Source organism: Castanea sativa, chromosome 3, assembly GCF_040712315.1.
Source record: "Castanea sativa cultivar Marrone di Chiusa Pesio chromosome 3, ASM4071231v1".
NCBI classification, from domain to species: Eukaryota; Viridiplantae; Streptophyta; class Magnoliopsida; order Fagales; family Fagaceae; genus Castanea; species Castanea sativa.
In genome coordinates, this window is record NC_134015.1 from 35,571,070 (window position 1) to 35,579,695 (window position 8,626).

The following is an 8,626-nucleotide window of genomic DNA, read 5'->3' on the forward strand; positions in this document are numbered from 1 at the left end:
TTGGCTAAGAATTTGTTAGTACTGCGGATCGGCCCATACGCTGAGGGTCTGAGGACACATCCGAGGGTGAGTTCCTCCTCGGACAAACCCAAGAAAGCTTGTAGATTCAGTATGAAGTTCAAGGCAGAACTCTAGAAAGACTGTTGGTTAAGAGGGGGAAACCCTGAACCTTCTAGATACACCGATGTTAGAAAAGTATCATGAGCCAAGCCTGCCACCTCCACATTAAAGACTCTGTACTTACCTCCCTGGCCGCATTAATGGGGAAGTGACCCTTGAACAGTAGAACTGAAACTTTTGGTCACTATTCAAAGGCACTAAGGGAAAAAATATTTAGGGGGGAGGGGGTTTGAGCAACACGTGGATAAAGTATCAGGAAATGAAGTATTTAAGGGGGGTGAAGGCCAAAGAAAAGGGGGCGGTCTGTAACTAAGAAAGAAATTAAGAATTGTAATCTTTAAGAAAGAAAGAGAAATAATACAGAAGTAATCCTCGGCTCACGTCCGAGGAGGTCCATCTGCAATTATCATTCATTGTTTACAAGTGTTTGCACCCTATAGCCTGTTATCAAGTTCTCAGTACTTCAAACTTAGATTTCAAGCCCACACTCTACAAATTTCATTGTTTAAGACTCATTGGGCCTGAGCCCATAATAATCTTTGGGTCCATGTGCAATTGTGCACTTACATAACATATTTTAAATCATGTTACAAATATACTTTGTGTATGTGTGTGTGTTTGTTTGTGGGTAATGCTCACTTGGCACGCACATGGTTAATACAATAAATAAAAATAATAATAAGAGAAGTTGAACTCATACACATAAATCAGAATGCTTTTAGAACCTTATTTTGCGAGTCCAACTAATAGCTTAATGGTAATATTATCTTTTGTCATGCTTCATGTATGTAGTTTCAACCTTACCTTGTCCTTGACTATTTACTTAAAAACAAAAACCCTATTCGCCCCATCTTTTAATTTTTTTTATTAAAAAATTAAAAACCGATTGTCACTTGAAAATTGCCTCGTTATAGCATGAATGCCAAATACTATTACATCCATTGTTTTTGGCCCAAGGTTTCGGAAATTCCAACTAGTAGAACCCCTTTTTGTATATCATTTTGTTGGGTCCATGGGACTAGGTTGGCAAACCATGACATTGTGTAATCAAGTTTAGAATCTTAGTGTATCTTGAGTGAGTTTGAAGCCAAGATCTAGTAGAAGACAAGCCAAGGTTCAAGTTGTAAAGAACCCAAGGTGTTCAGAATCTTGAGTCCCACTTGATTCTAGGTTCAACCCATCGAGATTTTCTTATCTTGATCAATCGAAGTAAAATCTCAATAGATCAAGATTCTTGCAGATTCAACTATCTAATCTACAGTTTTTCAGCCGTTTCATTTAAGGTTTCATGGTTTGTAATTAAGTCAAGTATAAAAGTAACTCTGGAGCACATTTTTCATTGACTTATGGAGAGCTATGTTTTGTATACAAGCATTGGAGACTTCCCAACTCTTTAGAATAATCAACCGGAGATCCAATTCAAGTTTTGACGATTCGGTGATTGAAGTTGTTAGTACATTTTAAATTAAATGTGTTGAAACTCAAAATAATTGAAGATGAATAAAGAGATGAGTTATAATTTGTTAAAGAAAGAGTTACTTGTATGTAAGTTAGATTTAATAAATTAAAAGAAGTTTTCTAAATTAATAAATAATATGTCGGTTATGTGAAGGGTTGGAAGACTATATATATGGCTATGCTATGGACTAATTTCATATCAAGAGTGAATGAAGAGAAAAAGTTAAAAGCAAAGAGTATTGTGTGAGAGAGTGAATTCAATAATATTCCTTAATACTTGAGAGATTTCGAGTCAAAGAAAGGTGTTTCTTTTGGTGGAGCTTTGGGCTTGAACACTTTGTGCAGAAACTGTTCTAGTCATACAACATTTGTTGGGCTATTGTATCTTGGGGGAGACAAGTCAGAGAAGGTCTGCACCGGTTACAAAGATTAGCCAACCAAGGGCTTGAATCTCCTTAAAGAGAGCGAGTGTCGCGCCTCAGTCCAAATAGTGTTGTGTTCATCTCTTCAATTTAATAATATTCAGTGCATTAATTATTGTATTTGCACCAACAATTTTAAGGAGATTCAAAATGGAGCCAACAACTGAGAAGCCAAATGACAATGTTGGAGATCTCAACAAGCCCTTTCGTTTTAAAGGAGCCCATTTCAAAAGATGGAAAGCCAAGGTTTGTTTCTATCTAAGCCTTTTTAAGGTAGCCTATGTCCTCATTGAGAAGAATCCAAACAAGGTCTCTACTAACGACATGACCGAAGACGAACTTTATAATCATAAAGAAAAAATAGATAAGTATGAACAAGATGAGTATAAATGCCGTCATTATCTTTTAAATTGTCTTGCGGATCATTTTTATGATTATTATAATACTACATACAATTTTGCAAAGAAAATTTGAAAAGCTTTACAAAGCAAATATGACACTGAAGCGGCTGGTGCAAAGAAATATGCGGCTAGTCGTTTCTTTCGCTATCAAATGGTGGATACCAAATCTGTTGTGGAACAGGTTCAAGACTTTCAAATGATCGTAGCAGAAGTTAGATCTGAAGGCATAAAGATTGAGGACAACCTTATTGTGGCTGGTATCATTGACAAGCTACCACCATCATGGAAAGAGTTCCAAAAATCAATGCGCCATAAGCAAAAGGAGACGTCCCTAGAATCCTTAATCACTCGCATCCGCATAGAGGAGGAAGCTAGAGGACAAGATGCACTTATAACACAAGAGGGTAATGGACATTCTACCACCAAGGTAAATTTAATTTCAGCAAGCAATAACCAGCCCAAAGATCATTTTCCTAAAAATGCACAATTGAGGCCAAGAAATAAAAATATGAAAAATTATTGTAGACCTCACAATAGGGGCAACCCTAGTCAAAGGAATAAGAACCAAGGACCCCCTTCAAATAACCAACAAGTCAATGCATGTTTTGTCTGTGGCAAGAGTGGGCATATTGCTCGATTTTGCAAATTTCGGAAACATGGATCTGTCTCACAGGCTAATGTTACCGAAGAGCCTTTAGTGGCTATCATTACAGACATATGCATGATCCAATATGTTGAAGGGTGGTAGGCAGACTCTGGTGTCAATAGGCATGTCTGCTATGATAAAAATTGGTTTAAAATATACACTCCTTTTGAAGAAGAAGAAAAAATTATGCTTAGTGACTCTAGTAAAACCAAGGTACTTGGGAGTGGTGAGGTTAAGCTAAAATTTACCTCTTAATGTGTGCTCACTTTGAAAGATGTGCTATACACACTGTCCATGAGGAAAAATCTAATGTCAAGCTATTTGTTGAATAAAGCTAGCTTCAAACAAACAATGAAATCTGATCAATATGTAATCTCTAAGAAAGAATTATTTGTAGGCAAAGGCCATGCTTGTGATGGAATGGTCAAACTAAATCTTGAAAATAATATATCATCTGCTAGTTCTATTTATATGCTGTCTTCTGAGAATTTTTGGCATGCTCGCTTATGTCATATAAACAGTAGAAATGTTGGAATTATGAGTAACATAGGATTAATCCCAAGACTAACAAAAGACTTTGAAAAATGAGAAGCTTGTAGTCAAGCTAAAATTACTAAACGACCTAATAAAAATGTTGAAAGAAATACAGAATTGTTCGAACTAATTCACACAGATATTTGTGAATTTGAAGGAAAATTAACTCGTGGAGGAACAGGTATTTCACCACCTTTATTGATGATTTCTCCAAATATGCATATGTTTATCTATTAAAAAATAATAGTGATGTTTTCGAGAAATTTAGAGAATTTTTTAGAGAAGTTGAGAACCAATTCGGTAGAAAAATTAAAAGATTTAGAAGTGATAGAGGTCGAGAGTATGAATCTATTGAGTTCAATTCATTTGTTCAGTCTTTGGGAATTATCCATGAAACTACTCCTCCATACTCACCTGCATCTAATGGTATGGCTGAAAGAAAAAATAGAACTTTGATTAATTTAACTAATGCCATGCTTATTGAGTCAGGTGCTCCTCTAAATCTGTGGGGGGAAGCAATTTTAACAGCCTGTCATGTTTTAAATAAAGTGCCAAACAAAAAGACTAAACTCACACCTTTTGAGTTGTGGAAAGGGCATAAGCCAAATTTGAGATATTTTAAAGTTTGGGGTTGCTTAGCCTTTGTAAGGTTAACGGATCCTAAAATACCTAAATTGGGTGTTAGAGCTACCACTTGTGCTTTTCTTGGATATGCAGTAAACAGTACAGCCTATAGATTTTTGAAATTTGAAAATAATGTGATTTTTGAATCAGTTGATGCTATTTTTCATGAGGAAAATTTTCCTTTTAAATCTAAAAATAGTGGGGGCAAAGAAGTTATAGAAAATGTGTTATCTCAACCTAGTTCTTCAACTCATTCACAAAATTAAGAAAATCTTGAAATTGAACTTAGAAGGAGTAAAAGAGCTAGAGTTGAAAAATATTTTGGCCCTGACTATTATGTTTTTAATGTTGATGAAAATCCTATTACTTTGAAAAAAGCTTTGTCATCACCTGATTGTGTATTTTGGAAAGAGGCTGTAAATGATGAAATGGATTCACTTATTTCTAATAAAACATGGAAGTTAGTAGATTTACCACCTGGTTGTAAAACAATAGGTTGTAAATGGGTCCTTAGGAAAAAGCTTAAACCTGATGGCACAATAGACAAATTTAAAGCTAGACTTGTTGCAAAAGGTTATAAGCAAAAAGCTGATGTTGATTTTTTCGACACTTTTTCTCCTGTTACTAGAATTACATCCATTAGATTACTAATTGCTATTGTAGCCATATATGATTTGAAAATTCATCAAATGGATGTAAAAACAGCTTTTTTGAATGGGGACCTAGATGAGGAAATTTATATGGACCAACTCGAAGGATTTGTAGAGCATGGTCAAGAAAGTAAGGTGTGTAAGCCAACTAAATCCCTATATGGCTTAAAGCAAGCTCCTAAACAATGGCATGAAAAATTTGATTCCTGCATGATTGAAAATGGATATAAGTCAAATGAATCTGAAAAGCGCATCTATTATAAAACTTGGGAAAACTCACATGTCATTATTAGCCTTTATGTGGATGACTTGCTAATATTTGGCTCTAGTTTGCATGTTATAAATGAAACAAAAAATATGCTTAGAAGCCATTTTGATATGAAAGATCTTGGTGAGGCTAATCTTATTTTGGGCATGAAAATTACAAAAACATGTGGTGGAAATTATCTTGAGCAGTCTCATTATATTGAGAAAATTTTGAAGAAATATAATTTTCATGATCATAAAAGTGTAGCTACTCCTTTTGATTCTAGTGTTCATTTGTTTTCTGTTAATAATGACAATGATGTTGTTAATCAAAAGGAATATGCTAGCATAATCGGTAGTTTGCGATATGCTATTGATTGTACTAGACCTGACATTGCATATGCAGTAGGAGTGCTTAGCAGATTTACTAGCAAGCCTAGTAGAAATCATTGGCAAGTCATTGAGCGAGTTATGAAATATCTATCTGGTACCAAACTACATGGTTTGTTTTATAAAAAATACCCTGCTATACTTGAAGGTTTCAGTGATGCTAACTGGAATACTTTGTCAGGTGATTCTCTGTCTACCACTGGTTACATTTTTACTTTGGGTGGTGGTGCAATATATTGGAAATCTAAAAAACAAACTATTATTGCTAACTCCACTATGGAGGCTGAGCTTATAGCTTTAGCTTCAACAAGTGAGGAAGCAAACTGGTTGAGAGATTTGTTGCATGAAATTTCTCTTTGGGAAAAACCAATACCACCTATTTTAATTCATTGTGATAGCACTGCTACAATTGGTAGAGTACGTAACCGTTTTTATAACAGCAAATCCAGACCCATAAGAAGAAAATACAGTACTGTGAGATCTTATTTGAGTAATGGCATCATTAATATAGAATATGTTAAATCTTGTGATAATCTTGCAGATCCATTAACTAAGGCCTTAACAAAAGCTAGGGTTTGGAATACATCGAGGGGGATGGGACTAAAGTCCATAGAATCATGAGCCATGTATGAGGATACCCAACCCAAGGACCAGAGATCTTGAGAATTGGGTTCAATGGGAAAAACAAATCATACAATGGTCATAAGAAATGCACTATTCATTTTTTAATTATTTATTTTGTAAATAATTTTTTAATTGTTCATCCCTATGATGTAAGTGCATTTATCCTGTAATGTAGAGAGGTTGAGTAAAAACTCTTAATGAAATTTGTAGCTCGTATAAGTGGGGTGTCAAAATTACAGGAGCACCCTTGACAAAATTTCACCTATGTGAGTGTGGGGGTGGGGCCGCTCCCTATGAGATTTGGACTTAATCTCAAATACACTCATGAAACTGGGATCAACACACGACTGTAAAGTGCTAGCTATAAAAGCTCATGTCAACACCTGGATCATTATGTGTGAGTAGTAATACTTTATTTCTCTTAAGTAGTCATAGTTTAAGTCGGAGACCACTACTGACTCTGGAGTAGAGATTGTTGTTTCACTAAGTGAAGATTCAATGCATAGCACACCTTCATGATGCATAATAATCCCTCTTTGCCCGATAATCTCTCATTTTCCAAATTTAATATTAAAATGAGTGGGGGAATGTTAGTACATTTTAAATTAAATGTGTTAAAACTCAAAATAACTGAAGATGAATAAAGAGATGAGTTATAATTTATTAAAGAAAGAGTTACTTGTATGTAAGTTAGATTTAATAAATTAAAAGAAGTTTTCTAAATTAATAAATAATATGTAGGTTATGTGAAGGATTGGAAGACTATATATATGGCTATGCTATGGACTAATTTCATATCAAGAGTGAATGAAGAGAAAAAGTTAAAAGCAAAGAGTATTGTGTGAGAGAGTGAATTCAATAATATTCCTTAATACTTGAGAGATTTCGGGTCAAAGAAAGGTGTTTCTTCTGGTGGAGCTTTGGACTTGAACACTTTGTGCAAAAGCTGTTCTAGCTATACAACATTTGTTGGGCTGTTGTATTCTGGGGGAGACAAGTCAGAAAAGGTCTGCACCGGTTATAAAGATTAGCCAACTAAGGGCTTGAATCTCCTTAAAGAGAGTGAGTGTCGCGCCTCAGTCCAAATAGTGTTGTATTCATCTCTTCAATTTAATAATATTCAGTGTATTATTCAGTTTCTCTTTGTGTTGTTTCCTTTAATTATTATATTTGCACCAATAGAAGTAAAGTTGCTGCAATCCAGTTTCATCAAAGCTTTTGGTACAAATCTTCAAGCAAGTACTTGGAGTTATATATGAGCGAAAGTTTCACGTGAAACAAAATCCAAAATAGAAAAGTCTATAGATATGGAGCTACTCGAGGTCATATATATGTGTGTGTGTGTGTGTGTATGCAAACCTAGAGAAAATTCAATTAGAATTTGAAATAAGAATATAATTTTGTACTTTGTGTCTAAATTTATGTACGGACTACATCATAATTATTTACTTAAGTTTATGCCATATGTCCATTTAAGTTTTTTAATTTTTGGGTCAAGTAAGTTAATGAGTGATAAATACTAAGAATATAATATTAATGTGTTATGGTTATATGAGACTATTTATAAATGAACTAATGAGACATTATCATAGTCCTTGAGATGCATTCTATGTTATTTAGTTATAGAAGATATATATCATAAGTTCCTTGTAAACTTAAAATATAGTTCGTAGTTAGTGATGAAATTGGTCTTTTCATCTGCGAAGACTATAATGCATCAACTAAGATGGTTTATCTTAATCATGGAAGTGGAGACTTCTAGTTGATGTGTTGATATGTCTTAAGTGTGAAAGACATATTGAACAGGACCGTTGTGAGATTAATTATTCAATTAACAACTATCACTTGAATAATTAATCTCGCGATTTCTAATTTCATAGACTTTCAATCCTGAGAGAATAATGAACTTAATCATGAAATGTAAGTTGCTTTGATATAGCAGGAGTGAGATCTAGTTTAATGGTCAAAACCTCAGCATGTTGGGTAACCACTCATAAAGTTGAGGAAACACATATTCTTAAAATGGAATCCATAATCTCTTTCTATAGAGACACGAAATAACCCTTGAAATAAGTTTAATGGAACTTGTTATTCAAGGCCAACCACTTTAGTAAGAGTTATTAAAGTTTATATTTATTAAAATTAGATTTCATAAATATGAATAACTAAAAGATTAAATCGGGTACTCAAGGAATAAAATAGTTGTTTATAAAGTGACAGTTTACTATGACTTTGTTCACTATGGATATTTCTTAGAGGGGTTGAGTGATATTATATTAGAGTCTTGGGATATAATTTATTAATAAGGCTTAGAGTGCAATTATATTTCCATAGTGATACTTGTTATATAATTAATGGTAACTTTGGACTTGTTGAGAGTTGACAGATAAGTTTAAGGCCCATTAGAGCTAAAGCCTTATTAGTCCATTTGGTCCAATCCCAAGCCACAAACTTAAGCCCAATTGGGCTGGCCCAATTAGATAATCAATTTTTATTTAATAAGAGTTATTA